The following is a 26,929-nucleotide window of genomic DNA, read 5'->3' as shown; positions in this document are numbered from 1 at the left end:
CACCCTCGCTGAGCCTCAGTTCTCTTCTCAATAAATTGTGATGACATCTGTCTTCTCAGAAGGTTACGAGAATGCAGTGAGCTAATGTGTAGAGAGGCCTCAGTCAAGCTCTTGGACTAGCGCTCAGTAAATGGTACCTGGCTCCGTTTTATCCCAAGTTGATGTGGCCTGGAGACATACCGGTTCCCACTCAAGGAGTCACCACTTACTGGATGCCCACCATATGTCAAGGGTGTTTATGGACAAAAACCAGATTCCTCCCCTGGAGGAGACTCGAGTCTATTTGACCTCATTCACATCTCTACTTTTCTTGACAAGGAGGACTTGATGCATCAAGAGACTTCTTTACAAGCTCTGTAAAGTCAGCGGAAACTTCCAAGGCTCGCCTGTGTCTGATGAAAAGATTGCCAGAGAGCAGGTTCATGAACTCTGAGAAAAGAACAACCAAGTTCTAAGAAATCAGACTACTACTACTACTATTAAAAATAATAATAATAACAAGAGCAGCATCCACAACCTTGACCAAAGCCACGTTTCCTAATGTTACCTTTCCTCAAATCCGGTTGTTATTTGGTAACCAATACCCAATAAGCATCCTTTCTGAGGCAGCCCTGAAAGACTGCATTTTCCTTTTCTCTCTTTGTTCATTAAAAGAAAAAGAAGAAGAAAGTGTCCCTTGTTAAAGATTGTCCTGTGCTGCAAAGGGCACTGGATACAAGGATTGTGTTTTAATCGAGGACACAGGGAGCAGAAAAGCTTGACTAATTAAGTTACTAATTACTTGAAGCATCTTCCATTTGACAATATAATTATGCCAGAGTGAGGCAAGATATCTCAATTACCAGGGAAAACGAAAGAAGCCCCCACCCCACCACCCTTCCTTTTTCTGTTATTCAGGCTGGATTTAAAAACTTTTTCTCAACTCAGAGGTCTTTTACAAAAAATGAGGCCACACCCCTCTCCCTTAAGCCATGATATGCCACATAAAGTCTGATTAGGTTTCCCTCTAAAGCACGATTTCCATAAATATGCGAGGTTTCCTCAAAGGAAATAGACCTTTCAGTGTCTATCCACCCACTCCATTGTCCTTGGTTCAGTTTCAGTTCTCAGCAGGGTGTGACTTCCAGCAGGATCTTTAAGAATGTTCCAGAAAGATCAGAAATGTGAAGGCAAATTATAATTCTTTCTTGTGGTCAGGATCCAAACACACCAGATTTGAGATGGATGTCAATTCTAAGATGCCTCAAGTTCATCAGGTTGGTAGATGCAAGATGAGTGTGGGGGTAACGAGATTGGCATAAGTCGGTGGAAAGAGACACAGAAGGATGACCAAGGTTAATAGAATCCTTGTACCAAGCGACTTGTCAAGTTGATGGTGAAGCAGCCCTGACTCTCTTTTCCTCATCCTGTTGGGACCACAGTTTCTTAAATGGTAAAATAACCGGTTGGATGAGCATCTTGCTACTCAGTGTGTGGTCCATACCAGTGGCTCTGGCATCACCAGGGGCTTGTTAGAACTGCAGAATCTCAAGTCTATCCCCAGACTCACTGCATTTTAGAAAGATCTCCCAAGTAATTTGTGTCCACATGAAAGTTTGAGAAGCCCCAGGTAGCATATACTCCTAACATACTTCCTTTGACCCTTGCTCAGAAGACAATCTCAAATTAACACAATCCCCCAGGTCCTTGCTTCCATACATCTCTAAAAAGACTCTGACAGACCACATGATTGGCAGGTGAGGAAAACACTTGTCATCTCCGATTGATTGGTACTACCTACCTGGAATGCTGTTTGGATAAAGGATAATTAGGGAGCATCAAGGCCCAGCAGGAAAGAGCTTGGTGATCAATTGGTGATGTCTGCCAATAGGCGCATGCTGGGGATGGCAGCTGTGTTCGATTATATCGTGAGTTTCCATCTTAAAAGAGGACTTAGAGGCTGGGGGGTGGGGGGGACACGACACGGGTGTTACGGTTGAGACCTCTAGGAGATTAAGCAACCTGGATTCCTGGACTCCATTCTTGGCTTCAGACCTCAGATGAAGGTGTTGAACTCAGATCACAAAAGGACTTTACTACCCTGAAGTTCTTTAATCCCACTGATCTATAGTCACATGTATATCTAGTCATATCACACATGCTCATGTTCTCATGAAAGCAGGTTTTGTTCCTTTGTTACAACAACCCCAGCGTCCCTTAAGCCAGAGCCCTCATCTTGAATAATAGCCTAGCGGTGCTTGCGGAGGAGGGGAGGGCGAGGAGGGTTGAGAGAGGAGAGGAGAAGCTGCCAAGCATGCTGGCCTGTGCAGAGCCCCAGCCCGCCACCTCTGCTAGGCATCTGTTTCCAATGAAGCTAAGGAAATTCCTGACCCCACTCCTGCATTCTCTCCTTGCTGCCTTGCTCTCGCCTCCACATTGGCCTCTCCCCTCTGTGGGCTCTAAGCCAAGCCAAAAATCCCCATGGGCTCTCAGGGGCCAGGAAGTAGAACAAGGCCTGTCGCCCTGACTCCCCTGGCAGTGGCTAGCTGCCAGCTTTGATTCTCAGAGGCTGCCTAAAGTTGCCTACCAGGAAAATCCATCCTGGAATGGTGTTGGAAGGTCTGGAGGTGAGCCAGACCTCTAAACATGGACTGTACTGGGAGGAGAGTTCTAAACTGAACCCTCAGTGACATGGGTTTTCTAGAAACACCTGCCCGCATGTATCCAGAAACGACATGCTACTGCCCAGCACTGCAAAACAGAAGGGGTAAGTGCACCTGAAAAGTCATAAGTGAAAGGCAGCAGTTCTCAATTGGGCAACTTTGCCCCCCTGGGAGCATTTGACAATGTCTGAAGACATCTTGGGGTTGTCACAAGTGGAGGAGGTGGTGTTACTGGCCAGGGATGCTGCTGAACATCCTGTAATGCACAGGAAGCCCCCACAACAAAGAGTCATCCAGTCCAAAATGAAATCTTAGTGTAAGAAAACTTGGGGATTACTAAGCCCATCCCCCTTATGGATTTTTAAGGACCAGAAAACTGCAGTCCAGAGAAGAATAGGGACGTGTTCGAGGCAGAGCAAGTAGTAGGGCTAATCCAGGTGCTCCAGCCCCATTATCCACCCAGCTGCATATTCAGGGAAAGTGGGAAGGGAAGAAGAAAACTGGCCCTGAGGATAGGCCCTGCCCAGGCTTGTAGCAAGAAGCTTAAGAGAAAGAATGCAATATGGGAATGATGAGATTTAAGATACAGTCACCACACCCAACACAAGACTTGTCCCAGTGGCTCTCCTGGGCTCGTTCAGATTAGCAACTTCTTCCTCCTTATTGGTAGTTTAAAAAGGGGAATGGAAAGATGGGATGAGCATGGAGGGAGGAAGCTGAGGGGACTACATCCCACCTATACCTACTATACACCACAAAGAAACCCAAACAACATTTTTTTTTACTTATTTGCAGAGGAACTTTCCAATTTTTTCCTCTAGAATGTGGTTCCTGGGATACTATTTGAGATGCATCCAAGTATATCACTGGCTGGTCTCAGGAATAAGTACCACTATCATTCTGTACCTCTAATGTACAACCTCCATCATGAATCAGATGAGTGGAGAGCTGGCCCACATCTATGATCCTGATTCAGTAATGAAGTCTGAAGGCTGGGTCAGAGCAACCACTTTGTCACCTTGCTTCAAAGTTATTGTATTACCCACCTGTTATGACAGCAATGCCTTCCGCAGTAGACGTAGCAGATGGAAGCATTGACCTGAGCCTCTGTCCCATGATATCCATTTGGTTAAGACTGTCCACAGTCAGTCTGTCCAACCCTAGCAACTATCTCATGTCATCCAAAGAGACCCTTTTATTACAACCACCCTCAGCCTTACATACACAGATGTGCTTCAAATGTCCATTTCCAAATGGACTAAAGTGATGTCCAAGTCTCTCATTCTGGAGGGACTTTCTGAAGCCTGTAGCCTCAAAATCTCTCATATGGCTCAACCAGCCCTCACCATTGTCATTCCTGCAGTATATCCAAAAGCCAGTCCCATGTTTTAAATCAGTATATTTTCTGATTTTTAAAGCCATGCACGTATATTGCAGAATACATACACAAAAGAAAATAAATGTCACCTGAAATAGCCCCACCAAAAAATGACCAGTTTTAAGTAGTAGTGCATATTGGTCAAAAAATTTGCATTTTTTCAATATGTGTGTGTACCTGAATCTATATAAATATAGATGTACCTGCAAACACACAAAAATATTTGAATTTAGTCTCATTGGCTACAGAATTTCATCACTTGCTATTTTATCAAACTACGTATCATAAATTTCTTTGCATGTAATTAAGTCCTTTTCTATATCATTGCTGCATGATATTCCATCATAACAATTTATCGTAATTCATATCTTATAATCAGAAGATCTTTTTCTCCTTTTGCTAATATAAATAACACTGTAATGTACATCCTTACAATACACCTTTGAGTGCATCTATAGGTCCCTAGGGTGAATTCCTTAAAGAGAAACTGCTGGGACAAAGTCCACGTACCGTTGTCATGACTTTTGAGACATACCTTCAAAATGACAGGTCAATCTTTTGAAAATATTGAGAACCTCTGTTTCAGACTTGTATATAAACATCCACATTGGAAAAATGAGTGGAAGAACTGTTTTCTCCAAGATTTGGGAAATTAAGATCTAATTCTAATCCTAAAGCCTTACAGCTCCCGCCTTATTGGTTCTATACCTGCAATTCAGTAGTTTACCGCTAGTGGCCACTCATTGGCTTTCGAGGATGAGGGCAAGACTAAAAAGAGTCACAGAAGTATCCAATACTGTAAGTACACCAATATTTTAGCATTTATTTTGCCATTGTGATGAATGCTTGTTCACAAATCTGTTTTTCCCATCAGATTTGAGATGCTCAATGGAAGGGGCCACATATCTTTAATCTCAGGAAACCTAAAGGTAAGCAAAGTATCTGCTGGAACACACATTTATTTCATGGGTTGGTAAGTTACCATCAACATCTAAACAAAAGCCTCAATAAAATTTACATAGCAAGGGTACCACTAAGGCCCCAGTGAGATTTTGCTTAATCAAAAAATGGACACCATCTCCAATGTGGTCCTTAGTGTCAGCCCAGGAATAAGTGCACTTTTCCGTTTTCCCAGAGAGAAGAATACGTTTAAATGAAGTATTTCTTAGAAGACGATAATTTAATACATAGAAAAAATAAGAAAATAAAAAGAAGGTGGCTTATGGTATCTTAGGGTAACCAGCCAAAGGATGACATTTCTTTCCTGGTTTCCAGTGCATATTTCTGGGAACAGATTAGGCTGAAAATAGAAATAAAAGTGTGTAACATTCCAGGTCCTAGAAAACAGACGGTAAGAGGAAAGTTGGTTCATTTCAAAAACAGAGGGTCTGACTTTGAACTGCTTGGTGGTGAATGAACCAACCTTCCCTGTGACGTCTGGCTAAGGTTTCTGTCTACACTGAGTGCCAAGGACATTTAAATGTGTGATATTTGATTTGCTGGGTGCAAAGCTCAGATGGGGCCTGGAAAATCCATCTGTACTCTCACAGCCTTTCAAAGGGAAACAAGGTTATTAACATTTGTGCAGGCTTTAATATCATGGATCAGGCACCAGGAGTGTAAGAACTCACCCAGCCAATGTGCTGGATCCCGTGATAAGCTCTCAGAACAGTGGAGAGGCTGGAGAATTCTGTCCAGGACTGGAAGGCATATTAGAATCGTAGTCTTTAAGATGGAGAAAGTAAGCCCCACAGAAGAAAAGTGACTCACTCAAAATCACACAGCTAGTTAGAAACCTAGCCAAAGCAAACAAATAAACAAAAATACCTGGTCTATTAACTTGCAGGTTAATGCTTTGTCTCTCTTCTCAATTCTGTTTTGGTCTTTGTCTCTTGTGTGTTTCTTTTCATGGAACCATGAAAATTGGTGATAAATTAAAGCATTCATGCCTAACTAAGCATCATTCTCTATGGCTGAGTGACATGCAATAGGGGGCTTTAAAAAACCAATGATATTTGAGATCTAATGGACAGTATTACAAATGGTGGAGTGTTGTCATGGCAAGGGATACCCTTTGGGTCAAGGAGACAGGGAATTACAACTCTAGGGAGGATTTTGATTAAGGATGTCTCCAAACCTCCTCTCCTCCAGCCCTGGGGCAACACCCTTGTTTAGACCTACGTATATTTTACATGTATGACTTCAATAGACTGCTGTCTCAGTCAGAGTCCAAAGAGAAAAACAGAAACCACCCTAAGTATTTAAATAGGAGGAACTGAATACAGGAATGTGGTTACACCAGTGTTGGAAGAGCTGAGAACCCAAATAGATGATGTAGAGATCACAGCAGCAGGAAGCTGCTACCTTCCTTAGATTTCAGGGACAATGGGATGAGGTGACATTACTGGAGTCCAGGGTCTGGAATCATGTGGTGGAAACTGAAACCACGGCAGGCCTATTTAGGAAAGAGACAGGGATTGGGAGAGGGAAGGAAGCAGGGAGGGAGAGTGAGGGAAGAGAAGGAGAGAGAGTAAAGGATGGAGGGAAGGAGAGAGTGAGGGAGGGAGGGAGGGAGAGAAAGAGAGAGAGACAAAGGGAAGGAAGGAAGAAAGAAAGAGTATCCTGGTTTCCCTCTGAAGCTAGGGAGCAGAGATGAGAAGAAAGTTAAGGGATGGGTTTGAGTGTCCACAGATCCAAACCTGATTCAACTCCTAAATTATTTCATTGCCTCTTCTCTTTCCCTTGCAGAATCTGTCTACCACAACCCTGCCTGAGTGATCTAACACGCAAGTCTGGTAGTGTCATCCCCTGCTTTAAATTCTTCTTTGCCTTCTATTGCATTTTGGAGAAATGACCCTCACCTCCAGCACAACATCCAAGGTTCATCTCCATCTTGATGAATTTAAGGCAGACCAAAGCTAGTAAAGTTTTTACTCTGAGAAGACAAATCTCTTGGGCTTCAGGAAGAAGGTAGCATGTTGTGAGCTGCATCAGGCTGGCAAGTGATGATGAAGGATGTGAATGGAGGCCATTCCAGCTGGAGGAAGATGATCGCAGCTAGAGAGGGAAAGTGCACAGGTGGAGGCTCAGAGAAGCTAGAGCTGGACTTCAAACCACAGTCCCCTTGGTTCCAAAGCCCATCAATAAGAAAATGGATGAGTTAGGTCTTAGGAAGAGAAAATTCTTTCTTTACATCTCCCTGTGAAAGTATCAAACACCTCCCATATTCCAGGCATGTGACAGATGCAGTGTGAGGACAAAGATGAAAGTACAGTTTAGGCCAAAGAACTAGGCCCTTGAGTTCCATACCTGGGAGCCTGGACTTCATTCAGGGGGCAGGTGATGTAAGCCCACCTGTGAGGTGGAAAGCCCACACTCACCCCACTGTGAAGCATGGCCTGACCAGCGAGGAGGCTGGAAGGAGGGATCCACTGTGGTGGTGGCTGCTGCCCCCCGCCCAGACCAACAGAGCAAGGTGTCTGCCAGCCCCAACTCAGGCTGTGTCCATACCCCCTGCACTGAGAGCTGGGCACTGTGCTCTCCCAAGGCACAAGAGTCAATAAACTCACTTGCTCACAGAAAGAGTATGTCTTTGGGAAGTCCCTCAGGACTTTGTCTGCAAAGTTCAATTTCTGTTGAAGGATCCTGAGTGGGCAAAGAATACGGAAAGAGAGGGAGCGTGAGGAGGAACCGAAGGAGGTGACCTCTGTTTGCTGAGAACTTGCCTTACACCAGGACTTTTAGGGACACAACCTCATTCAATGCTTGCAACAGCCTTCTGAGGTGGGGAGAGAATGAGGGCATGAGTAGAATTTAGAAGGGATCAGGAGATCCTCTGATCTCTAATACTTGATTCATTCAACACACAATTATCCAGTCACTCTGGGTGCTAGGTATTGAATCAGGTGCTGGGGACCCAGCAGCAGACATGACATCGTCCCTTTCCTCAACGATCTTTCAGTCTTGTGTTGGAAATAGACAGACACGTTGACAGGTCCTTAAAGCCTTTTCCAGTGCATTAACCTCCATTCACGTTTCTGCCCGATCACCTCCGAGAACCAAGAGCTTTTACCTCTCAAGAAATTCACCACGGGCCAGCCCAGTGGCGCAGTGGTTAAGTGCACGTGCTTCCGCTTTGGCGGCCCAGGGTTCGTGCGTTCAGATCCTGGGCGTACACCGGACACACTTCTTGTCAAGCCATGCTGCCGTGGCATCCCACGTAAAGTGGAAGAAGATGGGCACGGATGTTAGCCCAGGGCTAATCTTCCTCAGCAAAAAAGAGGAGGATTGGCATTGGAGTTAGATCAGGGCTGATCTTCCTCACCAAAAAAAAAAAAACAAAAAAGAAATTTACCAAGCATCCTTAAATACACAACAAATAATTATTTTTCATTTTCCCTAAATTTTTAAAATCTGCTTGCATCTTACAATGGATACGGGAATTTAATGTAGCTGATTTTTTCCTAAAAAAAAATACAATGTTATTCAATCAATGGTGTGGATCGATGGAGTCTTAAATCTGGGTAAGCATGGGAAAAGTTTATAATCGAGAAATTTATACCTCCCATTTGGGAGGCACTAGGTAGAGTGTTTGGTGGGGAGGTAATGAGGGATAAAATTTACATCCGCTCTCTGATGATACACTGATGCATGACCATTTCATAAACATGATCTTAGCCACTGTTCCACGTGAGTCAATTAATGTCACCATTAAAAACAAGAAAAAAAGGAAATGTGCTCCTTAATGTTACTCAATATGAAAATGTAACTCTTGGAGGAGGAAGGGTACAGATCAGTCTAGACTTGAGTCTCTGACCAAGGGCTCAGCCAGGATGGGAAGGTGGATGCCTGTGAGGGACTGCACTGATGCCTCTCTCAGCGAGGGAACAGCATGGGCTATCACAAAATACCATTTTTTCATTTTTTAAGCCTCAATCACACCTGAAAACATTTCAGTTTCTTCCTTTGTTGAACCAAAACTTGAGTCCATGTAACTTACACAAATTCCCCAAACCTCCTGGAGTCTGAAGATTGAGAACAGTATATAGGTTTAAAAAAGATGCAGAATGCATTCCAATTAGCCTCTGAAGTGGTTCTAAATTAACTGCAGCAAAAGGAAATTTAGATGAGACATCTTGGGTGTGTCTTCAAGAAGGATCCATCAGAAAGTGGGGTCACCCAGGCTAGAGGAGCAGGGGAGACTTGAGCTGAGCAGGTTCTTGACAGGTCTCCTTCTCTCCTCTTCTAAATGGGATGAGGGGCCGGCCTGGTGGTACAAGAGGTTAAGTGCACGTGCTCCGCTTCCGCGGCCTGGGGTTCATCAGTTCAGACCCCAGGCGCGCACTGACGCACCGCTTGGCAAGCCATGCTGTGGCAGCATCCCATAGAGAGTGGAAGAAGGTGAGCATGGATGTTAGCATGGGGCTGGTCTTCCTCAGCAAAAAAATAAATAAATAGAAAAAGAGGAGGATTGGCAGATGTTGGCACAGGGCTGATCTTCCTCACCAAAAAAATAAATAAAATAAATGGGATGAGAATGTGATTCAAAAAAAAAAAAATCTCCTCAGCTCTGGAAGTCTCCAGGGGACGTTTGCTTTGATGAAATTTCAGGCCTGATTTTCAAGAATAAGGAGGTGCCAACTGTTTGTAAAAGCTCCTATAACAGCATGATCTCTGGCCCTTAGGAGATTTATCTTTTATTTATACAGAGTATTTTTAAAAGCCTGTTACTGTAACAAAGAAGTAACTGAGAGGCTTCATGCAAAAGGCAACACGATGCTTTTAGAGCCTGCATTTAAAGAAAATATGCATAATATTATAAAACAAATAAGTTGAAGGATGGGTAGAAGATTTTAGCCATTCACTTAAATACCTATTTAATTTGGTACTGTTGGGCACCAGGGAGGTGAATCTGAACACAAGACATTGTCATCGAGGAAAGAATGGTCTGGAAAAGGAAACTGACTTGTATAAATACAAAATTTCAGCTTTGAGTGATACATGGGAGGATAAACTAGAACACAGAGGAAAGAGGAGTAGCTACCTCCCTGATGGAATCAATTAAGGCTCTGCTAAGGAGGTGGCTTGAGTTTGGTCTAGAAAGTACATCCTCTTGACCTAGCATCTTTATTAATGTATGCGTTATCTACAGCTACATAACAAATTATCATGAAATTTAGTGGCATAAAATAAAAATAAACATTTATTATCTCACATAGTTTCTGTGAGGCAGAGATTTGGGTGCTACTTTGCCAATTGATTTTGATTCAGGGACTCTGATGAAGTGACATTCAAGATTGGGCCAGGACTACAGTTCTCTGAAGGTTTAACTGGGACTGGAGGGTCTGCTTCCAAGGTGGCTCACTCACATGGCTGGATGAGCTAGTTGGTGCTGGGTGCTGGTGGGAGGCCTTGGTTCCTTACCATGTGGACCTCTCCATAAGGCTGCTTGAGTATCCTTACAACAGAGCAGCTGGCTTCCCCAGAGCCAGTGATCCAAGAAAGAGCTAGTCAGAAACTGCAATGTCTTTTATGACCTAGCCTCCTCAACAGTTATTCTCTATTATACCCACAATGTCCTATTGACTACACAGGTCAGCCCTATTTGGTGCAGGAGGGAACTATACTCTGGAGTGCATAGCAGGAGATAAGAATCATTGGGAGCCATCTTGGAGGCTGGTTACCACAACTAATGATGGTGCCTAAGATGGTGGCAGTTTGTTATCACATTTGGTCTTTAGGGTTTGGGGGTGGGAGTAATGGGGGAAGTTTGTCCAGTGGCTGGTTAACATCAGACGTTCAAATCACATAAGCCTGGGTTCAAATCTGGGCCCCATCATTTACTGGTTATCTGGCTTCTCTGCTGATTGGAAGATGATAAGAACTGGAAAAGCCACGTTGGATACAAAGATGGAAGCTGCATGTTGAAACAAGCCCAGCCACACCCAGCAGTCCTGGGACACTTTCCTGTGGACTATCACGTGAGAAAGAATTAAGCTTCTACTGTATTTAAGACATTGTATTTTAGGATCTCTTTTTATAAGAGCTTTGCCTATACCCTAATATATTCGTTGGTACAAAAAGTTTAACCTCTGAATCTAATTTTCCTCATCTGTAAAGTGGGGATAGAAAAACAAACCTCACATTTTTCTTGGGAAGGAAAAATGAAATAAGGCGTGAAAGTGTTTGTCCAGTGTCTGGCCCAGAATTCACACACTCATCATTGTCACTCTTGTCCTGTGTGAATTTACGATTAGTGTCAACACACTGGGTGAAAGAGAAACAGTCAGTGAGTTCAGCAAATGTGTGTGTCCATCCACCAACAGTGTCGCTCCCAGGGAATTTAAAACAATTTGCTTTGGAGACCTCTTTAATGGGAACTTGTGGGATTCAAATAAACAAGGCAGTGGTTTCAGAGAAAGATCATTCAGTGACTGGTTTGGGGCCAAGATCTACCATGAACATCTTGTCCTTGCTAGTCCTTAGTTTCCAACTCTGGAAAATGAAAGGGAGAAAAGAAAAGAAAGAAGGAATGAAGGAGGGAGAGAAGAAAGGAGGAAAGAAAGGAACAAGATCAATGCTTCTCAAATTCTAAGGGTTCCAGAAAGCAACCACACTAGTTCTGCTCTTTCTCATGTTACATATTCGGCTCTGCACAGCGTTTTGCTGAGGAAAGCGATTTAACTCTACAAACAAGTTTACAAACCACAAGATGGACAAGACAAGCTACAGGGCACCGTGTGGCTCTAGGAATCTTTCCTAATGTTGTTGCAGACACTTCACCTCCAGCAATAACTTCTGCTTCAATTCAAAGAATGCCCCTAACTTCTTATACTCCTAGGGGCTCACCATGTGTTCCAAGGGAAATTAACAAAAGACAGTTGGTATTTGACACAAGCCCACTGAGGACTTCCTTGACCAGGCTGAATCTCTGCAACTCAGCTGGTCTGAGCCATGCCATGTAGTGAACAAACCAGTCAGTGAAACATCCTCCAGCTCGTGTTCAAGATGGGCCGAGAATCCTCCTTCCAGATGCAGTGACAATTGAAATAAAGAATTACAATGAGGAAATTAATTAGAACGCCGAAATGTCATCTATCCAATGCCCTGGGCCTGAAATGATCAAAACTGTCATTTTATTTTCTCCTCTCTTAATATTACTATTTTTAATTTAATTTCCCTGCCGAAGTTGCTCTGGCCAACTCATCAAATTTTCTATCAAAATTATCCACAGGATTAATATGTAGGCACTGGCACAAAAGAATGGGCTGACAAGATGGGCCACATCCAAGTGAAAAGTAAAAAAGAAACAAAAACAAAACGCCCCTCACTCACATAGGAATAGAGTAGATGGAACAGGGGGTGACTGATGTGATGTCCCTGAAGTCCTGCACATGTTGGCTACGTCCTTGGCTTCCCTCCTGATGGCTGGTGCCTCAAGCCCACAGCCTTCAGCAACTTCCAGTTCTCCTTGAGGGAACTTTCCTGGGAGGACCAGAGTCTGATGCCAACACTGCTATGTCCCCAGGACCCTCCTCTGCAGGTAGAATCTGGTTCAGGAATGAACACCTAGGGTAGCTCTGGATGGATCAGGAAGTCCCAGAGGGCATGATGACAACAAGGAAGGATGGCATGAAAAATAGAGTTGATCCTGCTGATGTCACTTCAGTTAGTGACACTAAATGCATGGTCATGCAGTCGTTGGTTCAATTAAAGACATTATTTATTACCAGGGACTTTGCTTGAGGCAGGGGAGAGAGGGATAAATATAAGATGGTCAAGACCCAATGGAATATGTACAGGCTTCACAGCAGAGTCCTGGGTTGATTTCTAGTGATTTCTAGATATAAAACAAGTAGATGAATGAACTTGGGCCAATGACAACTTCTCTAGGCCTCAATTTCTTCATCTGTAAAACAGAACTTACCACCCTCACCTCAAGGTGGTTGTGAGGTTACATTGTCATTAGCCTTTTTTGATCCTTTCTGGATCTTTGATATCTTTGAGGTATAAAAAATAATGAGAGTTGACTGAGGCCAGGGGCCTGGGCCACGGAAACTGCATAATGAAGTACTGATCTCCCTGTCCCTGGGGCTGAGCTACCCCACCAGGTGAAGCCTTTCCCTAACATGACTCTCAGGACATGCTCAGGAGTCAGGAAACAGTTGAGAAAAATGTCAGGGAGAAATGAGGAACCGGTGTGTCCCAGCCATGGCGCTGTAAGTATCTCTTACGGCAACATAAAACATGCGCCCACTCCGTGCTCTTATATCCGAAGGTGTCACACAATACCTGGACATGCAGACACTCAATAAACACTTGTAGAATTCATTAGAAATTGCTGTTATTTTTAAACTTGATCTTCGTATAGAGTTTCGTATTTATTTATTAAGTGCTCCCATTGAGTCGGAAAACATTTATTTTGCATTTACTTTGTGCAGGCACTGGGCAAGGATCATGAGAAATACAGATGAACCACTTAGGCCCCTGCCCACAAAAGGCGCACAGTCTAGTGGAGAAAACATGATCCTAAAAATGAAGTCCTCTTTCAATGGCTTGATACTATATTATAAATGAGAACAGAGCAGAATGGAAATAATTCAACCTGGAACAATACAGAAGGCTTTCCAGGGAGCGTTTCCTTTGAGTGAGGGAGTGGATGGTGGATGGGAAAAATCTTCCAGCCAGAAGGAACAGAGTATGTGAACAAAGGGAGTAAGAACGTGCCCCGCCCTCTTGGGGAAGAGCCCTTAAATCACAGTGGCTGGAATTGCCATTACAAGAAGAGAGTTTTGGGGAAACAAGATGAGAAAGTTGGCTGAGTCAGGGGGTGAGTGGGGGCCCTCAGGAGCAAGGGTCCGGAGGAGAATCCAGGTGACCTGATACCTTACAACGCTTCCAAGCAGAGAAGGTGGTGTTCGGATTGGAGGTTTGTTAGCATTACGTTCCACATGTGCTGTCTCCAAACAACCGTATGGCCAGGTGCATAGTAGTGACTTGGCAAATGTCTAGGGTGGTCAAATGAATTGAGTCCATGGAATAATAGGAAATCTTTGTCAACTAATTTGCACAAAATTACATGAAAATGTTTATGTGCTTTAGTGGAGCAGATGCTAGGAAACGTGCAAAACATGAACGTGGATTCCTGGGACATTTTCTCATGATGTACAAAAAAATCTCCTGAGGGCTTATTTTCAGAGAAACCAAATGTGGGACCCAGGGGTCTGAATTTCTGGGTCTTAGAGAACCATGAGAAACTTGAGGACTTTTAGCCCTCTCTCCAACTCACATGGGCTGCAGGCGCCTAGACCCCAGGCCTGGTGATGGATGGAGAGGTCACCCTTCATGGCGAGCACGCAGACATCCATCCCCAGGCGACAGGCAGAGCTGCTTCCTGGATTCTGTCCATTTTCTACCATGTTAGGAAATTCATCTTGAGAAAGCACATTCCTCTGAGTTCACTCCATGATTAGTGTTTTGTTCAAAAAAAACCTCGAAGCTAAAATTTCTTCTCTTGCCTCAACCCAACGCAACTCCAGTTGGTTTTCATTTGTTTCAGTGTGTACTTTGGAATCAGAACCCTGCGTTTTCCCAGTTAACTCCCACCACCTGGGGTCTGTTATTTTGTGGGGGGCAGGGATCCGGCTCTCCCTTGCTCCCACTTCTTTCTTCACATTGTAAAAACAGACTGTGAAAAGGTGGCCTCTGTCTGCAGTGAGTGAGGGAAAGAGCGTGAGCCCTTTCTGCTGGGCCATGTTAAGCAAAGGGCTTGGGGCAGTGACTGTCTTCAGCCGGGAACTGCAAACCCTAGAGCTGGCGGGATGATGGTTCCCTGAAGCAAACCCCTCTGTTTGGATCACTTTTGGGGGCAAATATAATCAAGATGGGATGGGTGACTTCAAAACAGCTGGGAAGCATTACAGGTCAAAAGTTTAAAGTAAGCTAAGAACCGTTGGAATGTGCAAGCCCCGTTGTTTCTAATCTCTGTCTCTTCCTCTCATCTGCACAATGCTCCTTGTGGACAAAATGTCCTGGTCAAGGTTGGTGTTGACACGTGGACCCTGGAAGGTACATTTATGAAGGCAGGACTGCAGAGGCTGTCTGAGGGATAGAATATTTCCCGGCAAAATAAACAAGGGGATATAAACAAGTGACATATAGAGTCAGAATACTAAAGCTGGAAAGATCATTGCACATCATTCAAACCCATTCATTACAAGTCTGAAGATAGGCCCAGAGAGGTTAATGTCAGGCTCAAAGTCACACAGCACTTAGTAGCTAATGCACTGGAAGGGTAAACATGTTTAGATCATGCCACACTCCTGCCCAAAACCCAGTGGCTGGTGCATGCCATTAAGATGAAACGAAATTTCTCTGGTCTGTGAGGCCTTGGGTGATCTGGCTCCCACCCACTTCTCTGTTTCCTGGGATCACACTCCACCTTTTCCACCATCCTCCTGGCATATCGGCTTCTTCTTTGTTCAGTAGATTCATGAAGTCCTTTCCTACTTCTGAATTTGAGGACTTGCTATTTCTCCTTTCCAGAAGATGTCTTTTCGCCCTCTGTTCCTCTCTCAGCTGAAGATGAAACACTAATTCCTCAGCAAGTCCTCCCTGATGAAGCTGCCAGAGTGGCCTCCTCAGTAGCCCTCTCTCATAAACCAGCTCACGTCCTTCCCATTATCTTCACCATTGGTTACTTAGTGGCTATTGCTGCTCCCATGCGGGGACAAGCACCTGAGGGTGGAAACCTTGTCTGTTCTGCTATTACTACCTGGTGGTCAGCACGCAAAAGTTGTTCAATATGTAATTGATTAAAAGATTAATCAATCAACCAGTTAGACGATCAATGAATTCAAAGATAGTCTCTTACTGTCTCCTTAGTGATTAAGCATTGGGACGTGTGGAGATTAAAGATGGCCACAAATTGTTGGGGGGTAGGGGGTGGTCTATGTCCCTCCCCTTGAATCAAGGTGGATTCTGTGACTAAAGAAAAATGTCAGAAGTGGCCTGTGCCGCATCCCAAGCTTTAAGAGACTGGCAGCTTCCACTTAGAACTGTCTCTGGGAGCCCTGAGCTGCCATGTAAGTAGTCTGGCTACCTTGAGATGACCACTATCATGGGGGGGTCAGGGCACCTGAAGGTGCCCTAGTCAATAGTCCCAGCAAAGCCCACTCTCCCAGCCATCCCTGACAAGGTACCAAGTAAGTGAATGAAGTCATCTGGGATCCCCACCCCCAAACAAGCCCAGCTACCAGTTGAATACCACCCAGTGACTTCAGCCAATGCCACAAGGAGCAGAAGAAACACCCAGCTGAGCCCTGCCCAAATGCCTGACTGTAATAAAATGGGGGTTACTTTCAGCTGCTACATTTCAGGGTGGTTTATTATGCAACAATAGATAACAGCAAGGGGCTCTATAGCTAGATAGTTTGGGTTCAAGTCCTAATGTCACCATCGGTTAGCTAGCTGGGGGACCTCTCCATGTTGATTTTCCTTAAGCTCCAATAGCTGGATCATCTGCAAAAGGGGCATCGTGGGATTCCCCACCCAAAGGGCTGTTAAGGGATTAAATGAAATTCATGTCAAGTCCTTCACACAGCACCTGATGGTGATACCAAATAATCAATAGGCCTTTAGCCAACATTGTCTGTATGTTCTTTCCATACCCTTCCAACTAGGTAGATCTCCTATTTCATATACATGTCAGAAGATAAATCATTCTAGGTATTCAAATTACACCACTCACTTGCCATTAATTCATCCATATGTCCCATCATCAAAGGGAAAAACCCAAACTCAGGATTTGCAAAGCTCTTGCCCCTGCTTGTGTTCAGAGCATTGTCTCCAGCCCCACCTCCTCTCAAATCCTGTTCTTAGCCACACTATCCACCCACCTGCATACACTCTCCCTCAAAGGACAGGAAGGAAACGGACAAATATTTCCACTGTGAGTTTTTCTGAGTAGAAAGATTATAGGCATATTTGCTTCCTTCCTTGTGATTCATTTTTGTATTTTTTAAATCTACTACAACAAACCCACTTTATTATCATAAAATATAGGAAAGATTACAAAAAACAGGAAGTGGCTATTTCTACTACTCGAAGACTAAGAAACTATTTTATTTCTCTCTCTTCCTCATGGGCTCCACCTGAATGTCTCTTGTATTGTTGAATGAATGAATGAATGAATGAATGAATGAATGAATGAAATGAGCTAAAAGTAGTGCAAAGTTTATTGTGTATATATAGGCAGAGTAGCCTCAGTTTATATACTAAATATATTTGTAAAAATACAAAGTTGAAAAGCTCTGCTTTTTATTTTTTAATTTTTTTTAAGATATTCATGGGAAAGCCTTTTTTAAAACGAAGAAACCCTTTTGTGAAGTGACTAATCATTCTGTAATTTATTTTTTTAAAGCCTAGAATGCCAGACTTTCTTAAAATGAGTTTTTCCTTCTGTATCTATGTTTATAAACTAATGACAGGCTCTTAAACATTCATTTAGCAATGAGAAAGTTCCAAGACAGTGTGCTCTATTCTGGTTAGAAGAATTCAGTACAACCAAATGTATATAAATTGCTCGCACTGCAAAGGGAGATGAGATCTCTGGGAGCATTAAACAACAGAGGACAGATTTGTAGCTACAAACATTTCTTCTCTTGGGGCAGCAAGAGAACTGACTTGATGCGGCCACAGCCTCCTGGGCTCGGGCACGGTGGGTGAACGGCCATTTTTCCAGAAGTCCTCTCTCTCTGTGTTTTTCAGTTGCCTAGCTTGCTGGATTTAAAGGCCATGCGTCTCTGATTCTTTCACAAATTTTCTAAGTAGGTTACTACTTCATGTGCTGAATTTTTGTGCTCTTGTTGATTCACAAGCTCAGTGTAACCCAAATCAGTCCAGCCTGTGTGAGATGAATTCAGCAGACGTGGAGACTGCCTCCAAGGCCTTCCCGCCTCCCATGCCTGCACAGGCTCTCCCAGAGCTCCTGTTTTGGATTCCTGTTGCATTAGCAGCTAAAGCCAACCTCCTCTAACACCCTAGCACCAGGGCCTTCCCCCTTCTTGCCTGTATCATCTCAGGAGATTCTCGACTCTTTAACTCAGCCTAACAGGCTTTTTTTGGTCATTTCTCATCCCTTAGATCTATAAATATTAATTACAAGCCTCATATTTTAAAACCCCTTTGAGCATATTAACTATTTAGCCACATAAATCAATCCTAAACTAATCTTAGTGGTTCATCATACTTTTACAAGTTCCAGAACTTTCTATTTTAGCTACCACTCTTCACTGGTTTTGCCAACAAAGTTATTTAATACATTTTCAATCTACTGGGCCCTTCTTTACATAAAAGGAACAGAAAGGGAAGGATGGAGAGAGGGAAGAAGAGAGAGAAGGAAGTGAGGGAGAAGAAGAGCAGGGAAGAGGAGGAGGAGGAGGCTAAGAGGAGAAAGGGAAGAAGTACCAGTGAGCGGGGTAAACCCACGGCACTGAAAGATCAGGGACCTACTTCGGGTTCTCCAACTGGCCCTGAGAGTCCTGAGCAAGCCACTGATCTCTCTGGGGTTGGCTTGGTTTAGAAGATATCTCTAGCATCTTCTTGCTGGCAAATTCTATCCTCCTACAGTGAGATAGAAAATTTCTCTCTTCGTTATCAGGACATCCTTCTAATAAGGCCCCCAGCTAGCACAGAGGTTGCTTGCACCTCTTTTCTAAGTACTCACCAAAGAAGGCCAAGGACTCCAAGGCTACTGACCATGATGGTCCCCCATCCTTGCTTCAAGATTCACTGGGGACACAGGCTCTGGGGGTGTTGTCTCTGCAGTGTGTTTCTATGCATCCCGTATACGGGTCAATTAGCTCTCAGGGTGTACCTCCTAGTGGCATGAAAACCACATAGCCACCCCAGGAGTACCTGGGAAATTCCTAATAGCATTGAAAGCTTTGCATCGGCTACCTCATGAGGGTATCAGGGGAGAGGAGGAGGAAGGAGGGAGGCAGGTAACAGAGTGGCTAGGGAAGCAGAGTCAGACAGGCTAGGGTTCAAATACTGGCCCCTGCAGGTGTTCCACATTAAACCAGGTGCCTCACCTCCCCGAGGTGCATTTCCCTCACTTGTCAAGTAGTGAGGCTTCTCCGTGCTTCATCTGGTTGTTATCCAGAATAAAAGAGACAATGCGACAACACGTACCGCTCAGCACCTGACTCATAGTTAGTGTTCAACAAATGTGAGATTTTATTATTACCATATTTCCTTCATTCTGAGACACCATTGATTGGAAGTCAAAGCATCAATTTAATAACTTCTCAGGGGGAAGAACAATATATTATAAACACATGTTCCCATTTTAAGACATCACAATTTCAACAATATTAAAAGATGAAAAGAAATATGTCTTAAAAATCGATGAAATATGGTCTTATTATTGTCACATTTTTGGAAGCATTTGAAGTCATTTGCTTGTTTACTTGCCTTTTTTGTGTTTTGTCTGGGTTCCCCCCAGGAGACATATACATTCCATAAGAATAAAGAAATAAATACTGTTCACCACTGTGGTCCCAGTGCCTAGGACAGGTGTCGAATGAATATTTGTTTGATAAGATGGTTTAATGTCATCTTAATATGAGGGGGCTACTGATTAAAATCCCACGAATGTTGCCATTGGTTCATATAATAAAACTTTCCCTCATGTCCTTCTAAATGCATTCAGATTTAGAAGCAGCCTAGGATAGCCTGGAAGGCGAATGAGGGAGACTCCCATGTATACAGATCATTCTCCATGTCAGGTAGAAAGAGGCACTAGCTCAGGGCTATGGGCCCCAAGGTAAGGAGCAGGAATGATTTCGAGGAGGACAGGGTGTCAGTCCCTAAAGACTGACTGGGAGGGGGGGATCTCTGATTTGGCATCACTCCAGCCCTTTCAGAAGACTCTGGGCTACATGAGCCAAATCGTAGGTCTAGGGACCTGTCATTCCAAGTGATACACTGGAGTCTTGTTGAAAACGAAATGGCTTCTTATTGAGAGGAAAGGAAATTTTACTCATTCAATTTCCTCGGTGAGGGGGAATAATACAAATAAAAATTACTTTTAACTCATCATAAAACAGTAATTCTTAAATAGCATAAATAAGGAATTGGGTCAACTTAGCCCAATCATGAGGATCTTATTTGACAAGAGCCTGCTCCAGGGTGTACTCTTCTTTCATAAGCATGAGGATGATTCCTTAGAGGGCCAAAGAAGTAGGGTCATTATCAGAACAAGGACGCAACAGGCACCGAGTGATGGAGAAACCCATAAGCCAAGCTCTCAGACCCAGCACTCAATAGTTCAGAGCTAGATTGACTGGGATGGACAACACTATGAGGCCCAGGATGTCAGACTAAGCTTCATGGAGCCTGGGGCCAGTTGTGTTATTGAGACGTGCTGGCCTTGGGCTGGCTTCAGCCATGAGAAGAAATTCCATCTTGGCAGATAGGGAAGAAGGTCATGCCAGGCTGTGAGAGCACTGGAGCAGCAAAGAGGCTAATCCAATGTGGCACCAGTATACAGAGAGGAAGTTGGTGATGAAGAGGAAAATGTTGGCAGGAGCTCATTCAAGGTTGATCCTGATTGTTCAAGGAGCTCAGGGTTGTATTGTGTTGTGTTGTTTCAATCTGCACTGAGGATGAATGTTTTGAGCAGGAGACTGCTACCATCGGATATGTGTTTCAGGAAGACGGTTCTGGTGCTGAAGTTCAGCTAGGAGAGATGAGAAATATGGGAGGGGAAAACATTGCAATAGGTCAGGCAACAGATGGCAAGGTTGGACCTCAGGTATTGAGGAGGTGGATGGATGGGCCTTAGAAATCAAATGGATGAAAAGGAAGAGGGTGAGGAAAAACACCCTGGCCTGTTAAATTATTAGAATGAAGACCATTACCCTTTTATGTTCACCTAAAGGAATGTTCTGGAAAACTCACAGCTGTTCTCTCCATAATGGCCACATGGAAATTACCCACCATCCACAACACAACAGAATACCATATGGCTATGGGAAGGAAAGGTCTCCAACAGAATGATCAACCTGGGTGAAATGTACAAACCAGATCCTCCATACACTCACCAAACAAACAAAAGAATAGAATGTACACTGTATCATTCTATTTATGATAGGCTCAAACAAATTTATACTGTCAGAAATTGTGACATGGGTTATACTTGGTAAGGGTTCATGGCAGGTCGTGATCCAGGGAACATGGGCATCTCTAGGTGAGTTCTGGTGTTCCAGTTCCAAGTGCTGGTTACTTAGGTGTGTTCACCATGTGAAAATCCATCCAGCTGTATACATATTATCTGTGTGCACTTTTATGCAAATATATTATACTTAAAAATTTACAAAAAAGAAAAATTATCCTTATTTGCAGTGCCTACTGTATAACATTAAAGCAATTTCAATAATAATAACAACAATAATGCCTTCCACGATGGAATGTTAATCCTATGTGCTAGAAACTAGTAGATGCTGAAAGCAACCCTGTGAGATCAATTTTAAAAGCCCATTTTACAGATAAGAAAATGGAGGCACTGAGATGTTAACTTGCCCGAAGCCACCATCATTCTCTAGAAACAGAGGGAGATTGGCACCCAGGAAGCCAGCCCTACATTGGGCAGCCTCCTGATTCCACAAAAGTGTTTCAATAAATGTGGCTGTGATAATTCTACTTAGGCATTGAATCTGCTATGTCTATATGACTCTACTTTTCCAGAAGAAGCCAGATCTGTCACCCAAGTACTTCCAAACATTTGGGTTATCGATGGACTATTTCAGTTCTCAGCACTGTGCTTCTTTCCACAATCCCAGACCTCTCCAACACACGCCTTCCTTATGAAATTTGCAATCAGACAAATGAATTCAACCCAGAAAAGCAAACACATTTTGGATAGAACAGTCATCTTTTTAAATCAGTTTTTGTGTTTCCTATATAAACCAGCAGCCCAGAGGTGCTATTTCTGAAAGCATTTTGCAATGGAAGATTTTACCTGAGTGCTGTTTAATATTATCATTATTATCCTTGTTATTAATAACAATGATCTAGAGAGCAGTTTGAGGAGGCTTTGCTATTTAGAGACTAGGAACACCAAGCCTGATCTGACACTTAAGTCAGCACGAGTGATAGGAAGAGAGGAGGCAAGGAGGGGAATTAAAACAGATGGCTCTATCTTGGGCAGGCATCTACCTTCAGGGACCAAGAAGCAGGTAATATAAAGGAAAAATTGAGCGAAAATGGAACCCAAGGACAAATATTTCCTCCTCTAGGTCAGTGCAAGAGATGCAGTCTGCGGAAACCCACAGAGCCTAGCCGGAGGCTGGAGCCCCCTGATGAATTAATTCCGGCATGTAGGTGTCCCAGGAGAGTTTTCAAAGCAGTTCTACCAGCAAGATCGCACATGACCTTTGCAAGAATGCTGTGAGCTAGGCACCGGTGGCATTGCTTCACACCTCCTCCCCTATCAGGCTGGTGAAGGCGTTGAAACCTACGGAGCATAGCACCATGTGACAGCATCACTAAAGGCCACCCTGGCCACTCTACCATGTCAGAGTGCTGGGGCCAAAAAGCGACGTCAGGAGCCATCTTGCCGAGCGGTTCGCAGACACCATGGACTAGTAAAGCCGTTCAGGAACCTTGTTAAGGATCAAAACTCCTGAGCCCCATTCTAGACCTGGGGCAACCTAGGAACTTATATTTAAAGAATAAAACTTCCCAAGGAAACAATCATAGAAATGAAAGAACTCAGGTCTTCAGAACAATAGACTCTCTCGGAGCGTCACAGAGGATGAAGAAACCAAAAACTCTCACGTAGCATCCTGATGAGTGTCCAAAACGGCAAAGATGAAGAGAAAATCCTGAAAGCTTAAAGAAAGGCCTTATCTCCACTGGGACAGTAATCAGATTCACATCAGTTCTCACTCTTCGAGGAAAAATGTCTTTCAATTATACACCCAGCCAACATACATATCAGGACGCTAACTTTTCTGCAAATCAACAATAAAACTGAGAATATACTTTAGCCAAATGAAAAAGAAATCCAAGAAAAAGAGAAAAGGAGTCCAGGAAATCCAAGGAAAAGAGGAAGCTAAACCTAGTGGGGAATAAAATGAAATCTCAGGGTGACAAGTATGCAACAAAAAGCCACCAGACCCAATGGGAGCAGAAGTCGACAGGTGCGAGAAATAACATCTTCAAGAGGAAGTGGACTCTGTCGTTTCATTTGTATGATGAAGAAGCTGCAACCTCGTAACGGGAAAATGAAGGCATAGACTTTTCTCTGTCAATAAGAAAAAACAAAGGAACTTTTGGGAAAAACAGAAACATATACATGCAAGGCAAGGGCTGAGTATGAAAAACTAAAATGCAGCCCATTTTTGAGGAATTCACTGGGTATATGTGAAGAAAGTTTTTATGATTTCCCCGTATTCCTTCATGTGGTGTAAACTTAAAGGCACAGCCCCCCAGTCTGTTCTCTGTGAGTCCAGCCAGACCACGTGACTGTGGTGAGGAACGTGGACACTGAGAGGCCACAGAACATTCTGGTTCTGAGCAAGAGCTCTGAGATCATGGGCCGGGCTCAAACTCCACCTCTGCTACTTGCTAGCTCTGTGACCTTGGAAAAGTTACTTAACCTCTCTGTGCCTCAGTTCTCTCCTCCGTAAAATGTCTCTATAACAGTTCTACCTCATAGAACTGTTACAAAGATTAAATGAGGTTACATATGTCATGCATTTAGGATGACAATTGACTTATAAGCATGCAAATAGTAGATGTCATTACTATTATTATTGCAATGTTAAAATATAGAAAGAATAGCTGATGTTCGAATCAAAGGCTATTATTAAAATTAGCCTCCTCACAAAACATAGAAGACTAAATAGGAATTAAATAACATAAAATGAATATAAAAGTCAAGAAAGGAAAAATAGAGATACAGCTGACAAAGAAGAGGAGCTAGAAAAGAGAGGTTGCAGGAGGGGAAAGAGGGTCATTAAGTCTTTCCTCTAAGATGGAAGTTACTAGCTACTGTCCAAACTAAATAGATTAAGCAATAAAGAGTTTCGAGCATAAATATATCATTTAAAATAATTGAATTAATAACATAACTTATTTTAACTTAATTGCTCATCAATTATAATTATAAAAGTATGTTTTACATGGATTATGTTTATTTATGTATAATTTATATTATATTTATACTTAATTATAATTATAATGAATTAATCTATTAACTTAAGTGTGATTGAAAATAATAAAACAAACACTGAACATGATATTAATAAATACTAGAAAGTGGGTAGTAGAGAGAGAAGGTGAGCTGAGAGGTAAGTAATGACTGTTGACCATTGCTGAGAGTTTATTACACATATACATATTATATATCTACATCTAATATCTACATATACTATCCCATTGAATCCTCTAACACCCTATATGTTAAGTACTATTATTATGATGATGACCATTTTACAGATAAGAAATGGAGGCACAGAGAGACTAAATATCTCCCCAGTTCACGTGACAGTGAAGGAAGAGTGACCCTTAGCCACTGTCCTCTGCTACCTCTGACAGTGCTGATCTCTCACAGTGGGGAGGTGTAGTAGTGGCTTATAGATAGGATTTAGTGTTAGGGTGGCAAATGCCAGAGAAAAATAACAACCATGGTGGAATACTGTCCCACAAAAATGCCATGTCTACCCAGAACCTCAGCAGATTACTTTATTTAGAAATAAGGTCTTTGCAGATGTAATTAGTTAAGATGAGATCATACCAGATTAGAGTAGGTCCTAAATCCAAGGACTGGTGTCTTTATAAGGAGGGAAAAGAAAACACAGAGAAAAGGAGAGAAGAAGCCCAGGTGACAAGGAGGCAGAGTGGAGTGATGTACCTGCAAACCTAGGAACAGGATGCTGGGAGCCACCAGAACCTGGGAAGAGACAAGGACAAATTCACCCCTAGAGCCTTAGAGGGAGTGTGGCCCTGCCAACACCTTGATTTCATACTCCTAGCCTCCAGAACTATGAAAGAATGCATTTCTGTTGTCTCTTGCTACATGGTTTGTGGTCATTTGCCATGGCTGCCTTAGGACACCAATACAACTAATCAAAGACTTAAAATAGAAATGGTCAGAATGAGTAGGAGGAAGGAGAATTTGACCTTACACTTTACAGCTTTCTGACCTTTTGCTTTTTTAAAAACTGTCATGTGTTGCTCTTTGTGGTGGGCAGACTCAAAGGAGGATCCCATGATCCCCTCCTCCTGGTATTCACAAAATTGTATAACCTCCTCCTCTTGAGTGTGACTGGGACCTATGACTTGCTTCTAAGTAACAACACAGCTGTCACCTCCATGACTGCATCATAGAAGAACGTAATGCCCATCTTGTAGATTCTCTCCCTTGTTGGCTTGGATGAAGCAGGAAGTCATACTGGGGAGGCTTACATGGCAAGAACAGAAGCAAATCTCTGGCCGACAACTATCTTGAAACTGAGGGTGGCCTCCAACCCACAGTCAGCAAGAAACTGAGGCCTTCAGTCCAACAGGCTGCAAGGAACTGAATTCTGCCAACAACCACGTGAGCTTGGAAGCATATCCTTTCCCAGTCCAGCCTCAGATGAGACCACTGCCCCATCCCACACTTGGATTGTTGCCTTGGAAGATCCTGAAGCAGAGGACTCAGCCAAGCTGTGCACAAACCCACAGAAACTGATATAATAGAGGTAATAAAGGCATGTTGTTTTAAGCCACTAGATTTGTGATAATATTGTTATATCAACAGATAACTAATATTCTCCTATAATTAAAAATAGTAATAATAATGATACTTTGAAGTGTTTTCAATTAGTAATGGTTTGCTACAATTAAAAATAGATATAAGAAGACAAATTACTCTGATGACCAGTCAGGTTGGGAAACAATTCGCTCCTTAAACAAATAAGGAAACCAAAGCACAGAGAAAGGAAGAAGCATGGGCAGGTCAGAGAGGTTAAACAATGTGGATAGCTTCACACAGGTGATTAATAAACTGAAATGTCACTGAAGCGCACTCGTCCCCACTGACTCTCTATCCTCCATCTCATTGCTGCCTGCAGAACAAGTGGAATATAAAAAAAAAAAAAAGTAGCAAAGAGCAAGATAATTGCTCAAATCAAGGGCAAAGATTCAGTTTTGTCTTAGATTATATTCATGGTAAGCACGGTTTCCAACATTACCCCCAGTACTTGGGAGGGTAGATGTGTTAAATGGGCACTTATTAGATGATTTTTTTGACAGCTGCTGCCTTTGCAATTACTGTAGTACATACTTTTTTCCTTCTGAATAGCTCCAGATTTGTTTTTGTTTGAACTGAGGTGGAAAATTGAGAAATAACGGATTCAACAATAATTGACTTTATTAGGAATGTGAATGTATTACATACACCGTATATTAAAAACTCATTGCTTTTCTATTGGCCTCATACACTGTACACTACTTTTATGGTTCCCTAGTCTGCGGTGTTCCCCCTTCTTTACTGCTCCCATCAGCTTCATGGTCCTCATTCCCTGTCATGCGGAGGAAATAAATGGTTAAAAATCTAAGTGCTCATCAGACACAAGCCAGAGTTCATAAATGAAAGTGGACAGGCTTGGGTAATTTAAGATATTGCTGTGAGCTGGTGTTGCCAAAAATGATGCGTTTATTGAACCATAAACAAAAGCAATTAAGATGAGATGTTGATTACTGTGAAGAAAAGCTCCCCAACAGTATAGAGAAGCACAGGCCTCAGAGGGAGTCTCATTTGCATAAACATCTCTGGAATCCTGGGGTGTCCAAGGAGAGTTGCGGGAATCCCCTTTGCAAAAGGATGCTGATGTCTTAAGGGAAGAATCCTGAGAAA

This window comes from Ceratotherium simum, chromosome 30 (assembly GCF_057802395.1).
Source record: "Ceratotherium simum simum isolate JZ-2026a chromosome 30, ASM5780239v1, whole genome shotgun sequence".
Classification (NCBI taxonomy): Eukaryota; Metazoa; Chordata; class Mammalia; order Perissodactyla; family Rhinocerotidae; genus Ceratotherium; species Ceratotherium simum.
This window is presented reverse-complemented; position numbering follows the sequence as displayed.